This window comes from Mauremys reevesii, linkage group 5 (assembly GCF_016161935.1).
Source record: "Mauremys reevesii isolate NIE-2019 linkage group 5, ASM1616193v1, whole genome shotgun sequence".
NCBI lineage: Eukaryota > Metazoa > Chordata > Testudines > Geoemydidae > Mauremys > Mauremys reevesii.
In genome coordinates, this window is record NC_052627.1 from 53,214,827 (window position 1) to 53,239,501 (window position 24,675).

The 24,675-nt window shown below is 39.1% G+C and overlaps 1 protein-coding gene across 11 annotated transcripts in view; it reads right to left on the reverse strand.

The window, feature by feature from the left end:
• Nucleotides 1-24,675, reverse strand: part of INPP4B (inositol polyphosphate-4-phosphatase type II B) — a 554,905-nt gene that overhangs the window by 397,249 nt on the left and 132,981 nt on the right. Inside the window, exon 1 of one of the 11 annotated variants that reach the window (XM_039539759.1) lies at nt 14,788-14,836. The exons of the other annotated variants lie outside the window; for them this stretch is intronic. The gene's annotated coding sequence lies outside the window, so the exon portion shown is untranslated. Of the gene's footprint in view, nt 1-14,787; nt 14,837-24,675 lie in introns of those variants that run through there. 11 annotated transcript variants of the gene reach the window in all.

A 24,675-nucleotide genomic window follows, 5' to 3' on the forward strand; every position in this document is an offset into this window, starting at 1 on the left:
AGGGCTACATTCCTATGTAAGCATTTTTGCTTCTTTTGGCAGAGTAATGCTAAGGGCTTGGCTATAGTTGCAAGTTACAGCACATTAAAGGAGCTCCGGGTGCACTAGCTCACTACCGTCCACACTGGCAAGGCATGTAGAGTGCTCTGACTCTGCAGCTAGAGCGCTCCTGGTACTCCACCTCGGTGAGTAGAATAACATTTGATGTGCCCGCGCTGGAGCGCCCCAGCATCAGTGTGAACGAGGTGTTGCATTACTGCATTCTGATCAGCCTCCGGAAAGGTCCTATAACCTCCTTAAGTCAAGTGGCCACTCTTGTCATTGTTTTGGATATACCCTTTGAAAGATCTGTTTGACAGCCGGCATGCTTATCTGCTCCGAGACAAAGCAACCATTACTATGGAATGCTGTGAGAGAGAGAGGCGAGGGGGAAGAGGGAGGTCTGCAGCTGTCTGCACTTACAAGACAGCATGCTGACACACTCTCAGCCCCTCCAAAACCCACTCTCCCCCCACATACACACAACACATTCCCTGTCACACTCCACCCCTACCCCACCCCCATTTGAAAAGCACGTTGCGGCCACTTGCATAGCTACCACAATGCACTGCTCTCTGTGGCCATTGCAAGAGCTGCTAATGTGGCCACGCCAGTGCACTGGCAGCTGTCAGTGTGGACAGACTACAGCGCTTTCCCTACTGCGCTCCTCGAAGGCTGGTTTAACTCAAAGTGCTCTACATCTGCAAGTGTAGCCATGCCCTAAGTTTCCTGTATCCATGGCCAGTTCGGACAATGCTGTCCAACCTGTTGGGACAACTTTTTGAGGAAATTGAGATAATTGTAACTGTGTGAATAAATTATATATTTCTAAGAGCTTTTATGCCTAGTTCTTGTTACTATCATATATCAATTCATAGTGTAATAGACAAGAAGGCCCAAATCCTGAGGGGCACAGAAGTCCCTTGTATCTGTACAGAGGGAGTTTAGCACCAGAGTGATCAATGCTGAGGAGAGAGTAGTTAACACAGTGAGAAGTGGCTGCTCAGCTGATCTGCCCCCAGAGAGGTAATCAAGGCATGCAAATGAGCTCCTGAGTCCTGCCCTGTGGACTTGTCTTCTAAGGATTCTCACTCTCCTCATCCAAACAGGGGCTCGCTGTAGATCACATCATAACCCTGGAACTGCTGTCACCTTCATAGAGTGACCTACATCAGGGCAAGGAATAGAGGAGAAAGAGGAGAAAGAAGATGCTAAAGCTAAGCACTTTTAGCATACCAGAAAGTTGGAGAAAGAGAGAAGGATTGATTTGCTCAAATATTAACTAATTTATACCATTTACATAATTTAAATAGAAATGAAAAAGAACATCAGGCATGAGCATGTGAAGCTACATGTGAACAGAAATTATCAAAGAATGTGGAACCAAAGAATGTGAAGAACAGAAGAGAGAGAAAATAAAATACATTTTAAATGGATACAATATTTAAACCTTAAGACATTAATAAAGGAATCCTTTGTACAACAGTGAATTATACAGAGCAAAAACAATTGATGAAAAGTTCTGTTTTAACCTGTCATTAGCTAAATTGGCAAGGCTATGTATTCCCTAGTCTACAACCTCTCCAGTATTATTGAAGCTATATTTAAGGTCACCAAACTGAAGAAGAAAACCTAAATTTGGAATTTTAAGTATCTTTTTTGAAGTTTGTAGCTATAACCAATCTAGTTTGAGGATTCCACTTGCTTGTCTTTTCTGAGGAAAGGTAAATTCAACTGTACTAATTTCACCTATAATCTCTCACAACCATGGTCATTGATGCATATGATCACCCATCAGAGAACAACTATTGAGAAAATTGTCATGATCATATCCAATGTAATATTAAAGAGAGGTGCAGCTAATCTTCCAATAATCTCTTGTACCAGTTCTAAAATGACCTACACTGAGCAATTTCTTAAGACAAATCTGAAGTCTAACCCAAGTGAATAGTATGGAATATTAAATAACAATATTATATTAAGAAATTTTTACTTTCTGTATGAAAAATTATTTTGATTTTCATGGCTATAGGCTCTTGTGCACTGTTTTTATTGAGTGTTGAGCTAATTTCCCTGTGAAACAATTAAAGAATAGGAAAAAAACCACTGAAGTGTCTCACAGAGCATCAATAAAACTAGAATTTTCCCCACACTTCTGAAAGCAGGGAAGTCACTTTCAGATAAAATAAAATGTGTGCTCATAAAAAGCTCAGTTTTTTAAATTATTCTGTACAGTGTAAATTCCCATATTACAAAATGAGCAACACTGACTGCAAAATGCAGAAGTGGGACTTTTATTTGTGATAATTAAATTTTACAAAAATTATTTTTCTACTAAGATATTTCACATTTTCTACAAAAAATGTTCAAAGTTTACATTAATGATGTAGAATGATTTTACTAGGCCTATAAGTGAGTTGCTACTACCTTTCTTAATATATACTATTCAAAATATATTTTGCCTGTACTTGCTAATTAGATTGTAATATCCACATTCAAATACATAAATCCCTAGTGAAAATACAGTGTTACTGTTACCATTTTAAAACTTCCTAAATTAGTTAAATAATAATAAATGTTATTTCTAATTAAGTTTAGCAGTATACTTTGACTTTACCTACTTTTTGTTTAGCTGTGCTATAACACCATTTATTACTGTATCATTCCTTAACCATGGTTTTGTAAATGTAGGTTTTATGGTTTTAATGCAATGAAGATATATAAATCACCAAAATACTGTCACATAGTTATTCCTTTCAGGCATTACAATCCATTATATGTTCAGGCAGATCTGATTCTCCAAGTTCTCCCTGCCCCAGAGTCCAATGAGCACCTAGTGGGTGGATGGTGTTAATAGATGGCTTGCAAGACTAGATCCTCAGGTCATAGGCTGAAAATTCAAACCTACACTTACACCTTTGATAGTTCTTATGCCATTTTACTTAATTATTCATAAATTTAAAATATATATTTGGAAACTATTTCTAAAAATGTTAAGCATCAATATCTTAAACAAAGCTAATGTGGCTATTAGTATTTATGCAGCCCTTTGACCGTGTACAGAACAAAATAAGTATTGTTATTAAAAGGAACATTGGCTGAAATGTAATAAAAGTTTATGATCTTCTGGAAGTATTGTTATTGTATTCACCTAATGCACACATCTCATTTTTCTATCCTCTTCTACAGGTTGTAAACAGGAAGGAAAGAGAACATAGAGACTACCTCCCATAAGAATACAATCTCAATGTATTCCAACACTACTGTATTCTAATGAACACCTAAGTCTTCAAGACTAAAGTAACTAGAGATGTGTGAAGACATACAAGAACTAATCATTGCACCTCCAGTACACATAATGCAATTTCCATTTTTAAATCGGATTTTTTTGATAAAATGCTTTTGAGGAAAAAACCTAGCTAAATATAGCTTTAATTCATATACATTATAGCTCAAAGATATCTCATCATGGAATAGGGATTATACATTCTAATTCAATAGTATAAGACAATATATTCATGTAATGTTTAAGAAAAGTTTTGCAAAGGAGTTCCAATAGTTCACGGATTAGGGAACCAATTTATTGGGTTCCAGGGGCTTCTGTATAGATTATTTAGGTTAAACTTTCTATCTACCCAATGGAATTTAGTGCTCAATCTAGAAGATACCATCAGAGATGCTTAGTTTTGCAGTTCTCAAACTATGGATTTGTGTCTCCAGAGATAATATGCTTGTTACCTGCAGAAATATTTTAAATAAATAAATAAATAAATAATATATAGAGGTGAGAAATAACAGACCTCAACCCTATTGTCCCGCTGCAAATTTGTGCACACAGAGTCAATCCTTTACCTCTCTCTAAAAGTACAAAGTTTCAAAAAGTTCAACAAATAGAAGATTGGTGGGGGGCGGAATAGATCTGGACAAGGAGAAAAAGTCTGGAGATAAATGTGAGAAGGGAGGGACAGGCAGTAGAAACAAGAGTGAAACTGTTTGAGCAGCATATTCCAGAAGTCTTGAGGTCTTTCTGCATGTAGCCTTCATTGATTTGAGATCTACCATACCATTCTCTCACTAGAATGGAAAACCTATAATGGCAGCAGGCCGTAAGAGAGACCCAGTTTGGGAATATTTTAATGAAGTTTCTCAACCTGTGGGTAAGACAGGCAGGCGTGCAAAATGCAAACAGTGCAACAAAGAAATGCAAGGCCTGGTTGCCCAAATGAAACAAGATCATGAGAAGTGTTCCTTCTCAGGAGGAAGCTGCGTGGAAGATGATGAAAGGAACATGTCTGAACATGCAGCATCTTCAGGTTGGTAAACTTTTTTTATTTCATACTTCTTTCTTAAGGACTGCCTGTCTTCCTTCTGGACTACTCTTGAATTCTCATGTTTGAGCAAAAAAAATAGTTGTTATTCTATGGTACTATCATTTTAGATGCAGTTGTGATAAAAAATTAATAGCTGAAATTGGCAGATCTTCCTTTTACAATTTCACCTTGAAAATAGTACTGAGCATCAGTGAATGCAATGAGGAATACTAAATGAGCAGTATGGTAATAATTAAATAACTGAATTGATTTTTTTTAGGAGAATCCATCCTCAACATACAGCATTCTAAAGACTATCCACCTTCAAGATCACCATCATTTTCTATAGTTTCAGAGTTATCTGTCAATGATAGTGTTTCAGTCACATCATGTATGTCACATAGCTACAGTATATCACCTGTAGCAAAAAGAAAAAAAAATCTCAATCATCCAGAAACAACCATAGATAAGTATGTGATAAGAACCAGCCAATTACAAAAAGAGGTAATTGATGAAAAAATTGCCTGGTTTGTTTATGCAACAAAATCTCCTTTCTGTATGATTGAGTACCCACACTTCATTAATATAGTTCAGTCATTAAGACCAGGATACAGTCCACTCAACAGAGCAGATGTTGCAGGCAATTTGCTGGATAAAGTGTATGAAAGAGAAATTGAGTAGGGTGCAAAAGGTCTACAGGGTAAAATTGTTAATCTGAGTCTTGATGGGTAGAGCAATGTCCACAGTGATCCTGTTGTATGTGCTTGTGCGACAACAGAAGACAGGAATGTCTTCCTGACAGAAATAATTGATACATCAGAAAATGCACACACAGCAGAATACTTACAAGTAGCAGCAGTAGAAGCTATAACAAACTGTGAAAAAAAATTCAAATGTCTAGTACGCAGCTTGGTCACAGACAATGCTTTAAATGTATCCAAGATGAGAAGTAAGTATTTAGAAGAGAGTCTCAAACCAACAACATATGGTTACAGCACTCATTTGATGCACCTCCTAGCCAAAGACTTCAGTGTTCCAGAAATAAAGGCTAATAATGTTGAAATTGCAAAATACTTCTGTAACAACCACTTTGCAGCAGCTGCTCTGAAAAAAGTGGGAGGAACCAAGCTAACTCTCCCACAAGACGTGCGATGGAACTCAGGAGTGGACTGTTTTGAGCACTATATCAAGAACTGGCCTAATCTGATGACAGTTTGTCAACAAAATTGTGGAAAAAAAAATAGATGGCACTGTCACAGCCAAAGTTCTCAACATTGGGCTTAAGTGAAATGTTGAACATACGCTGAGTACCCTGAAGCCTATTTCTGTAGCCTTGAACAAAATGCAGGGAAATAGCTGTTTTATTGCTGACACGGTTGGAATTTGGAAGGAACTGAATGAGATCTTAAAAATGATCTTATGCAATGACAGAGATAAATTACAAGCATTAAAAAAATGAATGGGACAAGCACTATCTCCAGTTCATTGTCTTGCAAATATTCTCAATACTCGGTACCAGGGTCAAACCTTAACTGCTGAAGAAGAGGAGTTGGCTATGACACGGACATCCAGCAATCATCCCTCCATAATGCCAACTATAATAAACTTCAGAGCTAAGGGTGAACCATTCAAGAAATATTTGTTTGCTGATGATGTTTTAAAGAAAGTCACGCCAGTGAATAGTCACTTAAGCACTTGGATTCAGAGACTGTTGAAGTGATAATCTCACTTTTAACAGCAGTAGCTTCTACTGCCGGTGTAAAAAGAATATTTTCTTCCTTTGGACTAATTCATTCCAAATTGAGAAATTGTTTGGGACCTGAAAAGGCAGGAAAGCTTGTTTTTCTTTTCCAGATTGTGAACAAACAGGAAAACGAAGGTGAACACGACTATGTTAGCTGCAGAAGCCAATATTTTAAGTTTCTCATGTTGACTTGGCTGACAGTCGATTTAAATCTTTTTTTAATATTTCATTTAACTATTTTAGTAAAACAATTTTAACAAAAACAAGCCTGATTTTAAAAAACTTGAATGTTTAACTAAATTCAAAAATTAAAATGCTTATTTTGTTAAAATATTATAAGTTTGCTGTTGAAGAAAAAAATCCAGAATACATAACATTGTTTCAGTTAAATAAAATAGTTTAAATGGCTGTCTGGTGATGTTCTCCTCCAAATACAGCATGGCAAGAAAATCCTCCAAATATTAATGATTAACCTGTTGAATTGGAGATAGCTCACCTCCCAATGACTTCATAAATATCTGATTCAATTACCTTTAGTAAATGAAATAACCAACCAGCCAATCATTCATTTTCTGATATAGCTGTAAAACTAATCTGAAAAGTTTTCAAAATAAATGTATAGTGTGTACCTTCTAAAAATGAAACCTACATCTATCTCTGAGTTGTGAGGAATATGTATTAAGGTTATAAGAACCAACAAGAATGCACTTTTATATAGAAATCGACTCTTCCTGACTAAGTGATTTAAATCAAATCCAACCTGCATATGTTACACAAAAATTTATGCTGGTGTTTCTCTAAGGTTATATTATGTCTGGCCCTGGCATGGCTGTACGCAGTAGAAGGTCCAAGAATTCTCCCCCAAGTTTGCAATTTCCACATAGCAGCCTGGCACAATTGCAACTTTGGCCTGGTCTACACTACAGGCAGCTTACATCGACCTAACTATTTAAGTGTCTACACTAGAATGGTGCTTCCACCGGTAAGTTGCCCACTACCTTGACCTAATAATTCTACCTCTGCAAGAGGCATAGAGCTTAGGGCGATGTAATTAGGGCGATGTAGTGCCTGTGTAGACACTGTGTTACTGACATCACCTGGTGGCTATCAGCCCCAATACTAGCCTGGAGCCCTGCCCGCCACCTTCCAGTGAGGTGGGGGTCAGGGAGATAGCCACAGCCCGGCTGCCGTCTGGGCTCTCTTTGCCCCCCCGATCCCTCATCAGAAGATCGCAGCGGGGCTCCTGGCTGTCAGCCTCAGTGTGTGTCTTGCAGCAGGAGCCCCTCCCACCCCCAGGGCTGACAGCCCAAAGCTGTGAACCCAGCCTTGGGCTCAATTTCACATCAGGGAACCTACCAGCAGGGAGATTGACTTTTTGTCAGTTTCATAGCTGCTATTATTTCACATTTAGTCTCCAGCTCTGGCTGTCAGCCCCAGAGCGGGAGGCTCCAGTTGTGAGCCCCTGCATAGGGTTGAGAGCTGTGGCTTTCTGCCCTGGGGGGTGGGGTGGGGGGGGCTCCAGCTGTGAGCCCCAGGCAGGCTGACAGCTGGAGTGGGAGAGGAAATGTGAAATAATAGCACAATGAAAAGGAATAAGGAACCAGTCGAGGGACAGCTCTCCCCATACACCAGCCATAGAGCTGACTAGCTATGCATAGTACTCACTATCTTTCCTAAGGGGTGGTTCAGTATATATGCTTCTTCTCAGTGCTGAGGAACAGAAGGAGGCAGCATACTGACTCCGTGATGCATGCAGAAAGCCTCCTGGAGCTGTCCCTGGACAGAAACTGTTCAACACTGCCCTCACTTATGCCTGAGTCTTAATGACACAATCTGCTCCATAGTCTTTATGTACATTTCAAAGCATCAAACTAACAAAAATTACTTATTCACACAAGATAATTAGTTCATAGTTTCCTTTATTAGCTGGTATTCATTAACTATTCCAATCATATGGGATAGTTATAATAAATGTTTAAAGCAAGTTGTAAATCTTCTTACCTTGCCCTTTCTGAAGGTAAGAAAAAAAAGTTACTAGAAAAATTAGCTCACTAATATAATACACAGTAGATTTTGTGAAATGCCACAAAGTTAATCAAGATAACACACACTGAACATGCAAGATTAAGTCATCAGTTTAAAAATATGACAGCTGGACGCTAAAGTGTTTTACATCCAAACTGTTTTAGGAGACCTTCTTATCATTGCTGACTAATGCTGGTAACCCATAGTTTGGACATATTCTGACAGATTTTGTGACAGGCTGCATTACTGTTTGCAATTAAACAACTGGAACAGTGATGTACAACACTATAACATTACTACCAGACAACAGTACCACTCTAAGGACTTGATTCACAAGGGGGACTTAGGTGTTTAACTGACCTTTCAGGAGGCCAAGTCCAACGTTTAAGCAGCACTGGCACTCACAACCCCCCTACTCAGCTGCTGTCTAACCCTGTAGGCTCCCAAGTTTCAACCAATAAAGTTCTCAAAGCACCAACATTTCAGTGGCTGGGCCTGTCCCAAACCACCTAATTCCTGACTCCACCAATCTGCTTGGCACATAACTCATGCCTAAGCCCTTAACTAGGAACTCCCCCACTATCTCACCTGCAGAGCCCAATCCAAGAGGCATGCTCTGAGTTATGCCTAACCTGCACAAAACATGGTAATAGGGGTGCCCCATTCCAGGTCTACCATCTCCCAGGTGAGTGCCCTAATCACAAGATTATTGCATATTCTGGATCAAATCTCTCTCTAGCTCTCCCATTGAAATTGTTCCACTTTGCATTAAATACTTAAGTATTCCTTGGGCCAGACAGAGAGTGGTGATAACTCTATAGCCCAATGGTTATGGCACTCACCTACATGTACAAACTTAGGCCAAAAATCAGGAAAGCACTTAAGCACTGTGTCTTCTAGCTGTATTTCCTCTCAGTAAGATTATCTTCTATTTACTGTTTACCACTATTTGGTGCTAGTATTTTGACGCATTATTAATCAGGGAGTGTGTGACCCTCAATGCCAACTGCAAGGGAGTTACAAGAATATCCTGATCCTTCTATGTACATGCCAGTTCACCAAATAATATCATGTGAGAGCTTAAATGAAATCAAAGTCACACTGGGCATCAATATAGTTGTGACATGTATGTACAGATACTACGTAAGGAGTTACATATGTATATTGAGTGAAAATGTATTCCTAAAGTTTGTATCAAGGCAGAGTTGACAAACAGCTGTTCTGTCAAACAAAATATGTTTAATACACCTGTCTCTCCATCAGCCAGTAAATTAGGCATTGTAAGCCAACTCAAAGGAAGTCTTATTTACATATGAAGTCAATGGGGGGGAAGGGGAAGAGAGTAAACACACCTGAGAATAAGGTACGGAGAATTATCCTGACTCTGGGTACAAACAATGAACTTTGGGGGATATAAGGAGAAGGCAAGAAAGATTCCCCATTACCCAGCACCATTCCCCATTACTCAGGCAATGCGATGACATTCATGCAAACAGGATCTCAACCAGGCTTGGTTGAAGTGCTGCAAAGGACATTTGGGGTGAGATAAATATGTTTAGACAGAAGGTTAACCTGTTAAGTTTAGTCTCTAGAAATCATGTTATGATTTTATTTTCTAAGTAACACTTTTGTTCCCATTGTCCCCTCTCATTATCTCTTGAATCTTTGATAACAAACTTACTGTTTTTCACTCTAAATATATCTTGGTGCTGTGGTATTATACAAAGAGCTGATCCTGACTTGAAATAAACAACATGGTGTGTACTCTGTTCCCTGGTATTTCTGTGAGTGTTCAGTACATAAGGGGATGGGCAATACAGGAGAACAGTTCAAAGGGGCTCAGGAACCGGGGTCCACTTATTGTTAATCAGCAAGGCAAAATATGGGCTTGCATAGCCCAGAGCAGAGTGGCTGGGTGGCTAGCAGGCTGGTGATGTGAAGAAAGTGACCCCCAGTTGAGCACAAGCAAGTCTCCTTCTGGCTAGAGGCAGGGAGATAACAAGGTGACTCCTGGCCCTGGGTTACCCAAGAACTTGCAGCTTAAGTAATTTTTTGTATTTTTAACCATTTTGAAAATGTATAAATAAAAATTAAGAAAAAACTTGTTGACTTGTGATTTTTAGTTACATAGACAACATGCCTATGGCACTTAAATACTATATATATGAACCTCACATAATTAAGTTATCTTGATCTGTTAAGCCATAATGTTGCTTAGAGGCTATAAAGTATATTTGTTTTCTCTTTCTGTATCTCTGTCAAGCCCACACTTGAAACAAATCATATAGCTATCACTGAAAAAGCCTCAAATTCGGGTGATCTATTACCATGTTCCGAATGAGCACAGACTTGCAATTGGTGCTCCACTGAAGAGCAGTTACGTAGTGACACTCATTAAGGACTAAATACGTCACCTTCAATGTCCAGTGAGAGTTGATGGGCTAATTGTTGGGAAATACCTGGGGTCGGGGCAAGGTCAAAGAAAACCCTTTCCTACCAGGGCAGGGTGAGGCTACAGAGCTACCCCACAGACACTAAAGTCTGGAATAGACTTAAGTGATCTTTAGCGCATTTTTCCCTCTGAAGGAGGATTCACAGCTGCCCATTGCCCCATCCATGCCCTGCTTCCACTCATCCCTTGTGGCCAGTTGGAACCACTGCCACTTGAGGATAAATTCACAAGGGGGACTTAGGTGTAGCCATGCCTAACATTTAGGTGCCCAGCTGTCTACTGGAATTCACAACTGCGAGTTAGGTGCCTGTTCAAATTACCAGATGCAGCATGTGACACTCTGCCTCACAAATACACAATGTACACAGAAATTATATTATCAAGCATAATTGGTCTCCAAAAGTTATATTGATTTTTTTTCAGTTTTTCTCTCTTTGTGCATGTGTAGTAGTATTGATAAAGTCTCTCATAAGTAGTGCTGAATTATATTTAAACCTTAGAGATTACTAATAATTAAAATGGTCAATGAAGGGAAAGGTATATGTTCCAAGAAGATGGATAAAGTTCTGATAAAACTTCATCAATCAACCTCATTTATGTAGGTCCAGGAACCCACTGGTTTGGAAGAGAGAATTTAGTTTGTGAACTCTTCAGGGCATGGCCCATGTTTTCTTGTGAATTTGTAAAGTACACAGCACAAAGGGATCCCAATCCTAACAACGGGCTCTTTTCCAAATACAGAGCACCTTACCTCAGTCCACTACAATCTATGTAGGATATTGCAGTCTAAGAGATCCTGTGCATATTGAGACATCTGCATTAGTCACCAATGCACAGCTAAATTTTGTTAAGCTTTCAAGAAGCACTGGTTCTCACTGAGAACTAGATGCATTAGAAGTAGAAAATCAAGGGTGAGATTATCTTTAAGGCACAGCACAGAACTTGCAGCTCATGGGGCAGAGGGCTATGGTGATTTTATGCCTCTTGATGCTGAGCTCCTCTGGAGGCTGGAGAGTGTACTTTAGAGCGCCCTGAGGGCCTGTCTAAAATTATGGCAGCCTACTTAGGGCTACCCTATGGGCCACAGCACTGCCCACAATCTCACTGCCCACTGTGATGCTGCCCTCAGCACAATCTCAGCACATTGTGATGCTGACGTATCCCTGACTCAGCACGCACCCTACCTCAGCACTAAGTATGGGGGTTGGGGAGAGAGGAAGGTCCTCGGAAAGCACCCTGATGGGGTGTCTCACTTCCTGCACTGGGGATACCCTCCTCCACCTGGATTCAGGGATTTTAGGGCTCTTTCAAGCTGCTCCAGCCCTTTTACTGGGCATAATGGGAACAGAACAGAGATGAGGCTCTCACCCCAGAAACATGTTAAATTTTCACTACATTAATATTCAGAAACAACATAGTTGATCTGCTACAAATTTGAAAGGCAAAATTAGATTATTTCCTGACATTTATACATAAGCACAGAAAGGACACTGGAGGGGAGGTATGTTTGAGGAAGGCAGAAGTGGGTCAAAATTAACATTCAAAATGGAAGAGTCTTGCAACCTTAATTATGGAGTCACTACCCAGTGACTCCAAAACAGAGTGATGTTAATATGACAGCAGGTTTTGCTATGCTTGCCAAGTCACATCCAAGTGCATAACAATTGCTACACATATAAATCCAGTCTTTCACACACAAAAAATCCTTCAAAACGTTTTGTATAACTAATCTGTGATCACTGTTTAAAAAGAAAAATCTTTCTTCTACCACACATCACTCTTATCCTTTATAATTTTTTCTTTTTGTATGTAAAACTTTCATAAAGCAAGAATCCATAAAAAAATTTAATTTCATAGTCTGTATCCCTTCTGTTGATTAATAACAGAGTACTGCCTAAAATAAAGACATTTTAATCATTTTTCAGGGTTACTCTATCTTCTTGTGGCCTTTAAAAATGATAAAGTTTGCAATAAAGAAGTTTAAAAATTGCAGGTAAGACTGCGATAGAGATTGAGTAGGATATATTAAAGGTCTGTTTCAGGCAACAATTATATACAAAGCAAAATTATTTTCACAATCTTGTTACATTATAAAACTTATCTAAGTTTATTTGCACAAGAAAACATTTTAATATATTTACATCTACTGGGTGTTTTTGGCACCCATCACCATAATATCTGAGCAGAACAACAGTATACATGCGGTGTGCATATCATCAGCTGGTGTAAATCAGTACATCTCCATTTAAACCTAAGAATCTAGCACATAGAACTGACATGAAGTTAAAACTCTTGTACATTTCTTGAACTTTTAAAGTTCCAACAAGCCTCCTTACAGCCAATATAAAAGCAGAACGCCTGTTCTATTTGACCCTAGTGAAGATGCCACAAGAAAGGTGCATTATTCCATGCTTAGGTACAGTAGGTTACATTCTCATTGTTCAAAATATGAGGAAGAATAGAGATGGATTTCAATCTTCAGCATTTCTTCTAAACCACTGTTTTCTTCCCAATGGAGATACTATGTCTCAACTACAATTTCATGCATACTGTTATCAAAAGAATAATTTATTTTAAGTAACTGGCATACCCACTAGTTCCCCTTCAGCAACTATGGAGAAATAATTCTATATAAAAATGTTATTCTTGCTTTCTATTATTTACATTACTGTAACATCCCAAGGGATTATTTCCTTAGCAGACACATCCAGTTACTGTGCTTGTTGCATAGCCACAAACATCACATGCCTCTTCAAGTGCCAAAAGCCTTCTCTTTCCCCTACCCACTGCCAAAACGCCAACTTCCCCGACGTCTATGATGCAGTTATACGTCATTCATACAAAGAAACAGCAGCATACTGAATACTGAAAAAGTAGCTAAACTGTATTTAATATCAAGATAAATAAAATGGGCTGCTCTACTGACTGTATTATCTATTTCATATTTAAATATTTTAAAAATCTTCAATATTAAAGTGTAAAGCCATGGCACAACTTCCAGTATGTTGCATTACAATGCCATAAATCAAGACATCCAGCTGCAGAATTTAGATCCAGGTTCCTCAGGGCACCAGGGCATCTAGGATACAGGGTTAACTTACTGAGATGACTGGCCCAGATGATCCCTCAGAGCTATAGTTTCAGGCTACCGGTAGGCTCAGAAAGACAACACACTGATTTACATTCAGCTCACATTTTCATGGTTCTCTCTCATCCATTAGAGTTAGAAATGTATTTTTCTACAAATTAAAGCTTAGATTCAGAAACTGAATTTTGCAGCCAGGGATGAGTGAAGGGTGCATTCCTTAAATTGGACTTCCACAGAGCATACAGAGCCCTGAATGTAAGGCATACATACAAGGGGCAGACACAAAGCTGAAGTGAGAACTTTAATCCTCAATTTCCTTTCTTTCTTGCTATTAAAATTTCAACTTATCATTGTAAAGGCATAGGGTTTTTTGTATTTAGATATTATAGGGTTTTAAGGATTTACATTTCAAGTACTATAATTATTAAAAATATTAATAAAGTAGCCTGTTAAAACAGGACCTCAATCAAGTCTCTGTCACTCTTTCAGCAGTTTTATCAAACTCTGGAGGGCTAGTAGAGTTTAAAAAAATAAAGTTATATGCTCTCAACAAATGTCTTGTTGTGCACATGACTGGAATAGCAACAACCTCAGTGTTCCAATCACAGCTGCCAGCAGTTACTGCATGCAATGCAGTCAACGGCTTCCATGGCATTTGAGGGTCTGCAAAAACACTTCTTAATCCTGATTGCTGTGAGATGTCATTGTATATCCAAAAAACATCTGCCTCACAGCCAGATGATCAGATATAAGCTTTTATTTTGGTGTCAAGTGATGTGAGCTTGCAATCTGCTTTCAACTTTACCTGTTTTTCTTCAGGAAATAATTAGGGTATTAGCATTATAAATTGCAAAAACATTTGCATAAAACAACAATTAACTTTAACAAAATAGATATGCTAGAGCTAAACTCAGTAATTCTATAGATTCACTATGTTGTAGTGGATAAGACTGATCAAGATGTCCAAAAAATTCAGACACATAACACCATTAAAGATATAGACTGCAAAGGTCCCCCCAGTTCTAAGACTCTTCTAAACCAAATATACTGGATTAAACTATTAAATCATAGATGGTAAAGCAGTATAACACTGCTTTTGAGAATTATAGACTTGAATCAGTAGACATACCTATGGTTTTCCATGGAAGCCCCCAGGATCCACAGAGCATTCTTAAGATTTTTGTCCAGGTGAAATCTTATATAAAAAGCTCTCCTACAAGATAGAGCCTGCAATTACTCGATCATTCTGGGCAAACAGATTGCCCCAGGAATAAAATTCATTATTATAAAAGTCAAGATCCTTATTGAAAAATTTTATAAGGGGTTTTGAATGATGGAAAAGCATTCAAATCCTGATTCAGGAGGAAGGAATTAGTAACTTGACGACCAGTTTCAATTTGATGACTGCCTTTAGAAAATGTACCACCAGATCCAGTGATGTCTTAAAAGAAAATGACAGACTGTACCTAACTGCAAGAAACCTGATTACAATATTACACTTTAGTGAGCTGGGACTCAAACCTTAACCAAAATGGCTTGGAGAAAATTCGGGATGTCTTGCTCCCTACAAGAACTCTTATCAGGTTGTAAAGCTGGGTTCACAGATTCTAAAGTAGATGCCTTCTCTGAGCATAGAACTCCAGTCTCCACCTCACCAGAGTAATTAACTGACTAGAGGTACTCATTAGTCGCTATGTTTCCTTGCATACCCATGAGGCAGACCTAGAGTGCTTAAAGGCCTCAGCCATGATGGGTCCTTCATAGTGGGTCTTATCACGCCAGAGTGGAAACTCACAGGCTGCTGGTATCTACTACTACAGGCGTAATAATTGGAGATATACCAATCTCCTAGAACTGGAAGGGTCCTTGAAAGGTCATCTAGTCCAGCCCCTGCCTTCACTAGCAGGACCAATTTTTGCCCCAGATCCCTAAGTGGCCTCCTCGAGGATTGAACTCACAACCCTGGGTTTAGCAGGCCAATGCTCAAACCACTGAGCTATCCCTCCCCCCCCCATGTAGCTGTGGAAGCAGCTGAACCAAAGATGCTTTACCTTTTCCAACTAAGCGGTGATTGTGTAGAGGAAGTCTTCTTTATTTGCTATCCCTACTGTATATTGTCTTGGTAGCCACGCCTCAGCATCCTAACCAGCCAACATGCAATAAGATATGACAAAACCTCCAGAATAAATCTGGAATTTGAGAAGCATGTTGGTAAGTGTTCCACCTGCTGGAGTCAGAATGAACAGAGGACTCAGTGCCCAATCCAACTCCCACTGAAGTCAATAGAAAGACTTCCATTGGGCCTTCACAGAACAATACCCTTAGACAGTTAGGGATCATCTTATCTACTTCACGCTCCCTGCAAGGGATGACGTGAGTAATACAAGTGCTGGATATTCTGCACTGGCTCTATCTCCTGTGCGATATTACGACATTTGTAATTCTGTTTGTTTTGCTAATAAAAGGTATAATATTACTAATCAGAGAATTCACAGACTGTCTTATGTGCCCCTCAGGGTCCGCAGTCTAACGACAACTTCACTACTGTAGCTAATCTGGAGGCAGAACCCTATCATGGTAGATAGAAATCAAAATCCCACTCGCAGATTAGGCTATATCTGTCTCAACCATCTGGCAAAAAGGGACTATACCAGAACATTTGAATGGGTAAAGGAGAACAACAAAATAAATACAGTATTTTGAAGGTACTGCACACTGCAATGGTTCTAATCTATCAATTCACTATAGTTTCTTAACATGTCTACTCAACTGCCTGATAGTAAAGAATATACGTAAAATGGATGATGGCGTTGTATGGCATAGAGATATTCTGTGTAGTGCGTTACAGAAAAATATTGAACATTGTTTTAAGGAATTTTTTTTAATCCTCCGCTTGTAAACTACCATGAATCCAATGGTACAAAGGGCTCAACCTCAGGCCTTATGGTGCCTTTTGGACCAGAAGAGCAGTGTATACGGGCCATCAGGCAATGCAGATTTTGTCATTATTATTATTATTAGGACAGATTCACAAAAAGCGACATTTTTCATGCACAACTCTACTAAGTTTATTAGTTGAGAGCAGTAATTTGAGAAACAATGTCTTCTGTTAAACATATCTTAAGGCTCCAGTCAGTTATTTTAATAAGATTAAGCTTTTATTCAGTTTCCAGCCACATTAAATCTTCTTTACAAAAACAACTAAATCCGCTCTCTCCACAAACTGGAATGCATTTCCAGAACCTGTGAATGCTTCTTCTCCATGAGGGTACAGAAGGCTATGGTTGAAGCATAACCACACTATGTCACTGCACAGGTTTGAGGAGTATGATTTCGGGAATTTAGGCAAAGAATGCAAACTCCTCAAATGCCAGTCTGGCAAAGAGAAGGAGTAAGGCCACTGTGTGAATCTACTGGCTAGTCCCCTGTCTCCTAATTCAGATGAAGCCTATGGCAAATGCAAGAGCTACCACAGTCCTCAGGCAGGATCTGTGGCCAGAGAGTTCTGAGGAGAAGGCATCTTCCACCTAGCTCTGTGGGTATCTCCAGGGCACAAGATTAGCTCCTAAAATTCGAAGTGTGCAAACACATACTGAGTACTACAAGTTCCATGAGACAGACAAACACGGCTTTTCTCTCTGAATGTAGGTATTCTAGGTTTACAAATTGGACTTTATGAACTGTATTCATAACAACCTATGGAGCCAATAAATATTTCCCTGTTTCTACATGACCTCAGCCAACATTAAGCATATTCTGGCTGAAAGAAATGTTGCCAAACAGAAGACGTGAGAGAAGTAAAGGAGGCGGAGCAATAGGAAAACATAACATTTATAAAAAGAGATCAATATTCTGCTTAACAACTCAAAGACTTTATCTGGTATAAATCCAGAGGTTTCTCAAAAATAATTCCTATATTCCTTTGCAAAAAATATGGAGCCAGCTAATCAGATTTCTGTCCCCCAGGCAGCTGAATGTTTCTCAATTAGTCATGGAAATTAGAGAAAGGAGATTATTGTCAAATGCTGTAATTCAAAGTTTCACAATTTAATCATGGAACCGAATCAGCTGCCAAAACATACCATTCAGACAGACATGCAATAATAGGGCATGCTCCACTTAACAAATCAAGTCTTTCACAAAAGTTTAGCAAGTTCCTCTTACTGTATTAATTTAAGAACTCCCTCCGCTAGACAAAAAGATGTAATCTGGTTTCCTCTGTAAAGAGGCATAACTGGTTAAAATGATCAAGAGATATATAATTAACAAAATAAGAAAAAGAAATAGAATAAAAATTAGTAAGAAACAATTTGGTTGCCTTGTTGTTTAGCCAACAAGACAGTTTGCCATGCCATCAAACACAGCTCAGAAACTGGCTCTTCTGTCATTTGTGTAGCAGCCTGGTACAGTAGACAGAACCCGGTACTAGAAATAAGATTCTATACTCAGCTTTGTGACTGATGACATGTATAACCCCTGAGCAAGTCATAACCTTAAACTCCAGTTTTTCCATCTGCAAAAATTGGGATAAGGATATTTATCCATCTTTGTAAACTACTTGCAAATGAAAAAGTGCAATGCAAGAGCTAAGTATTATTATTATGGGTGCTGGGGAGGATTCTGGCAGCTTTGTTTACTCAGGATCAACAAATGAATTGATTCACAGAGTGTCACAGTATCATATCCTCATTTGGAGAAGTGGCAAGGCAAACAGCATTCTGGGAGTTAAAACGGTAATATCTGGTCCCAAAATGAACAGTATCTAGGCAGACTTTTCAGTCTGGGCCAGCTGCTCTGATGAAAGATTAAATCCAACAACTCTATAATTACAGATTGTATAGTAACACTTATCTTTCACCCAATCAGTGACTTAGAAAATCCATTCTAAATCATATTTAAAGGATAGAACATCTTACGCAGGTGACAATACATATGCTGTACCTTTTTCTCCATCTTGACTTGGACAGAAAAACATACTCCAGATACATAACTTATAAAATGAGCTTAATTATTTAAGCCTCTTTGCTACACATACACAAGAGGTGAGTTGAATAACCAACCATTTTACTGATCAGTGTGAAATATCTCTCTGACTTTTTACTCTTAAAACCTGGCAATCTTGTAAATGCCAGCCTAATGAGCGTTTAGGAGAACAAGTGTAAGGCTGACGTCAGCAAAGAGTAGGACACAGGAGACCTGAGCTCTACTCCTGGCTCTGCCACTTAGGCTCAGACTCATAGACTTTAAGGTCAGAAGGGACAATTATGATCATCTAGTCTGATCTCCTGCACAAAGCAGGCCACAGAATCTCACCCACCCACTCCTGTAACAAACCCCTGACCTATGTCTGAGCTACTGAAGTCCTCAACTTGTGATTTAAAGACTTCGAGGTGCAGAGAATCTTCCAGCAAGTGACCCGTGCCCCACGCTGCAGAGGAAGGCAAAAAACCTCCAGGGCCTCTGCCAATCTGCCCTGTAAGAAAATTCCTTCCCAACCCCAAATATGGAGATCAGCTAAACCCTGAGCATGTGCGCAAGACTCACTAGCCAGACACCCAGGAAAGAATTCTCTGTAGTAACTCAGATCCCACCCTATCTAGTGTCCCATTGCAGGCCACTGGGCATATTTACCGCTAATAGTCAAAGATGAATTAATTGCCAAAATTAGGCTCTCTCATCGTACCATCCCTTCCATAAACTTATCAAGCTTAGTCTTGAAGCCAGATATGTTTTTTGCCTCCACTGTTCCCCTTGGAAGGCTATTCCAGAACTTCACTCCTCTGATGGTTAGAAACCTTCGTCTAGTTTCAAATCTAAACTTCTGATGGCCAGTTTATATCCATTTGTTCTTGGGTCCACATTGGTACTGAGCTTAAATTCCTCTCCCTCCCTGGTATTTATCCCTCTGATATATTTATAGAGAACAATCATATCTCCCCTCAGCCTTCTTTTGGTTAGGCTAAACAAGCCAAGCTCTTTGAGTCTCCTTTCATGCTCAAAATCAGCAGCCAGGAATTGTTCTTCGGCAGTCCACCCCTGAGTAAACTGTTCGCCCTTCCCTTCAAAAATATTATGCAGCATACCACACATGGCTATAACCATGGGTATATTTTCCTCACTTGGGTCTAGCCCGCCATATAGCCACCCCCAGTGCACCTTTAATCAGCCAAACGCACATTCAACTGTCATTCTGCCATTCTGCACCTACTTAGCCTGTTGTTGAACCGCTCCTTACTGCTATCTAAGTTTCCTGTGTACGGCTTCATGAGCCATAGTATTATGGGGTACACTGGGTCTCCCAGGATCACTCTTGGCATTTCAACTTCCCTTATGGTGATCTTCCAGTCTGGAAAGAAAGTCCCTGCTTGCAGCTTTCTGTACAAGCCAGTGTTCCTAAAGATGTGTGTCATGCACCTTTTCGGACGACCCCCTGTAAATGTCAGTGAAATGCCCATGGTGATCTACAAGCGCCTGCAAAACCACATAGAAGTACCCCTTCTGATTGATGTACTCAGTTGCAAGGTGGTCCAGTGCCAGAATTGGAATATACATGCTATCTATTGCCCCGCCACAGTTAGGGAAACCCATTTCTGCAAAGCCATCCACAACATCACACACGTTGCCAAGAGTCACGGTCTTTCGCAGCAGGATACGATTAATGGCCTTGCATGCTTGCGTTAACACAGCCCCAACAGTCTACTTCCTCACTCCAAACTGGTTTGCGACCAACTGGTAGCAGTCTGGAGTCGCCAGCTTCCACACTGTGATTGTCACATGCTTCTCCACCCAGAGGGTAGCTCTCATTCAGGTGTCCTTGCACCGCAGGGCTGGGGCAAGCTTAGCACACAGTTGCAGGAAGGTGGCTTTCCGCATCCGAAAGTTTTGCAGCTACTGCTCATTATCCCAGACTTGCATAATGATGCAATCCCACCACTCTGTGCTAGATTCCCAAGCCCAAAAGCTACATTCCACTGTGTTCAGCTCCTCCGGGAATGCCAAAAGCAATCTAACGTTACTGCTTTCCATGTTGAACACCGTGTCAGGCAACTGTGACTGCCGTTGCCTTTGTAACTTCAAGAATAACTCCACTGCAACTTGCGATGTGCTACTGAGAGCAAGCAGAGCAGTAGAGAACAATCCATCCCTGCAGATAGATGTGGCAAGAAAAGCAGAAAAGAAGGGACATTGAAAAATGACGCAAACTGAAGATGGAAGCACATGAAATGCTAGGACAGAAAGCAGTGGATCATGGGGCATTGAGGCCAGACCCATGATGCGCCATGATCCCATCTGCCTCCCACAAAACCTAGCTGCAGAAGGGGGAGAGCTGTACTGTGTGATAGCTACCCACAGTGCACTGCTCTCATTGGCGATGCAACTGCCGCAAGTGTGAACATGCTATGCCGCCAATGGAAGACAATGTGAACACAGAATAGCGGTTTTCTTTAAGCGTCTCTTTTTTTTTAAATCAGCAACAAAGCTCTCGACGAAAAAACTCTGCTAGTGTAGACATACCCTTAAGTAAGCTTATTTATCCTGTCCTCCCATTGCTGGGGATAGGGTACATGCATCTCATCACAGGCAGCAAAAAGGGGCAAGTAATTTTTGGACAGTATATTGTATTTTTCTCTCTCTCCAAAATAGAGTAATCAATCAGGAGAATATGGAATATTAGACATTTACTGTAATGTCAAAATCACAGAAGTACGAACTTAGAGTGATGCTATTGTTACAAAATATTAAAATGGGTAGGAGAAAATGAAGACACTGCTTAGATAGTTCAGATTATATTTATAAACTGCTGAAGGTGCTATTATTTGATTGCAGTTACTTCAAAACACAAATTTTGTAATGTTTGGGAATCCAACAGGAGTGAAATGAATAGGAAATCCATTAACTAAATTGTGGATCAGGATAGACAACCTGCGGCACGCGAGCTGATTTTCAGTGGCACTCACACTGCCCGGGTCCTGGCCACCAGTCCGGGGGCTCTGCATTTTAATTTAATTTTAAATGAAGCTTCTTATACATTTTAAAAACCTTATTTACTTTACATACAACAATAGTTTAGTTATAGATTATAGACTTATAAAAAGAGACCTTCTAAAAATGTTAAAATGTATTACTGGCCTACAAAACCTTAAATTATTAGAGTGAATAAATGAAGACTCGGCACACCACTTCTAAAAGGTTGCCGACCCCTGTTGTAGATGATAATCCAGTGAATCACATGAACACATTTTATGGACAGAAGGCACAAATTAGTATGATAATTATACAATTATTCGAACTTGGAAATCAGAAGAAATCCTAACCTCTCTCAAACCTTTAATATGTTAAATTATTAGATTTTCATTTTCGAAATATCAGGTGAAATGGGCCATATGACATATGTAATATTTTATCTATCTGCAGAATCTGGGTTGTGAAAAATACAGATTATGCTCTATTGTATATCTAAGGCATTTGCTTTGGCTAATGTATCAGATGATGCCTAAACTTTATACAAAACAGAGGAAGGAATTAGCTACTGAATTTGCTGATTTAAAAAAAAAAATCACTGAAGTCATGTTACAAAAGTTACACAATTTATCTGGGTGAATTCCAGATTGGGGTGGGAGGGGACCCACAGTGTTCTTTAATTTATTTCAATTTGACCTAACATAACTATCTTTCTAGAGGTAAAAGGTAATTCAGTTTACTATTTGCTCAATCCTATCCCTTAAAAAAAAAAAAGTCTTCCAAATTGATCACAGTATCATTTAATATTTATTTCTGTGTCTGCAGATCTGTTTTTTCCAGTGAAATCATAATTGGAAAAATACAGACCATTAAGATGAAAGCTTTTTTTGTATACTGCAAACTATCAGACATTCAGATTTACTGCTCAGCATTTATAATCAAATACAGAATAAAATATTTGTTCTGAAGCATTCATGGCACACAACACACAGCCACAGAAGAAAAAGACAGACAGAAGCACCCAGACACTAAGAGGAACTAATCACTGGAAAAGGAAAAAAATAAAAGATTCAAGATCTGGATTATAATGTCTTGTTGCAGAGAATTTATGCAAGAATATTACCATTAGTACTACTAGAAATAGAGGACTATTCCAGCCAGTATGTCTTTATTATTTGTATAGCCAATCATAGAATTTCTGACATCTTAGCACCCCTTCCACATATTAGCACTTTTGCAGAGCCAGCATTATACTAACTGTACATTTTAAAAAGTCACTTATAAAAGCAGAAAACTATTAATACATACATATCTATACATAGACTGCTGCCACCATCTTGGGCCCTTCCATATTTTTCTTAAAATTGTTAAGAACATTTTCCTAGATTGAAACAAATCTGTTAAGTATTTAAAAGCTAACAGAGAGAAACAAGCCTAAAATGCGTGAGTCCAAAATGGCTACCTGGAGTACTCCCAGACACTCAAGAAAATTTCAAAGCTTTGGGCCTGATTCTCCATTCCATTCCATGAGTTGGACTATAACATGACTCCACTGAGCTGAACAGAATAGATAATCTGCCCCTTTGTTTCAAAAAGTGTGAGAGCTCAAACAGGCACTCAAGAAACAAAGCTTTGAAAGTTTCCAAAGCTGCTGCAAGGACTTACTCTAAATCATCAGTTTAGACTAATTCTGCTTGTGAAGGGAATGCACATCTTATTTGAGGCTTTATATTTTATGCCTATGGAAAAACTAGCAATAGATATTGCCTATCGGATCTATTTTTTAAATAAAATAAATCTTTCAGAGCTTAAAAAAAGTTACCATGTGGATTTACACTTCAAAAAGAGAAATATTAAATCGATGCCTGCAATAAAGTAGTCCTTGCAAAATTCTGCAAAATATTACAGCATGTTCCAGAAGTCTACCACACTTTTTGAGTGATGGACTGGACCTTGCTTTGCACCAACACACTATCACAGACTATTAGCCCCTAAATATATATTTATAAAACACAATTATGGACCAAATTCATCTCTTGCGTAACTCCACTGAAACTATGCCAAGAATGAATTTGACACAATAGACTAAATTCTGCGGTAACTTAAACTCTTTGAAATCTTAGCAGACTGATGGTACTGCACGGGGAGCTTCAGTACCTACTTGACCCATGTGTTAGAGGGACAAGGAAAGAAAGAAAATTACAAAGCTATCAGGGTCTTTTAGACTTGTGGATGTTAAAGAGATGATTAAAAAATTACCCATTCCTTATAAGCTGCCTCGCCCTACATAATGGCTACTTTACACCTAGGATAAATTAGAAAAACCTGCTGAAATAAGCTACTCTAAGCCTCTAAATAGGACTTAAGTGGTACATAGGCCTAGAGATGGACTCCACATGGTGAACGTCACTCAAACAAGAGAGAAAAGAAGTATGGGGGTGGGGAGAGAGAGAGAAACAAACAGAACTCTGAGGAAGACACTATAGCCCACAGGAGGAATTAAATGGAATCCATGTGGTAGCTTTACATTTCCCCACACACAATCTAGTTTCTCTCTGATCACAATGATGACCAGACCTTGCAGAATACGCATAAATACTGATAGAGCCTTCCTTTCCTTCTGATAAGGCACCCTAGCGTCTAATTTTACCCACTGGAAATAATGAACATCAATGCCTAATTATGCCTGTTTACATGAGCTGCTGAAATCTAACTCTGTTCTACTACCAAAATAAAACATGTGAATTTCCTTAAGGGGTCATAGATTTAGGCAAAAAGAGGTAATTACAATAAAGGGGTGCCAAAGAAAAATCAAATTAATCTTTGCAGCTGTAGCCTGTATATATGATCAGATTGTCAGGGGGAAAAATACAATATCAGTTCTTAAGCTAACATACCTCTTGATTCTTCATGTCAAAGCTGCTGCATTTTAAATGCTACTTTAATGGATGAGAACTAAGTGATAGCTCCTCCAGAGGTTCAAAGAGCAGTTCTGATAAGACTTACATAATTCAGATTCCCTTTGGCTACTTGCTTCAGTTTTAAGTAGAGAACT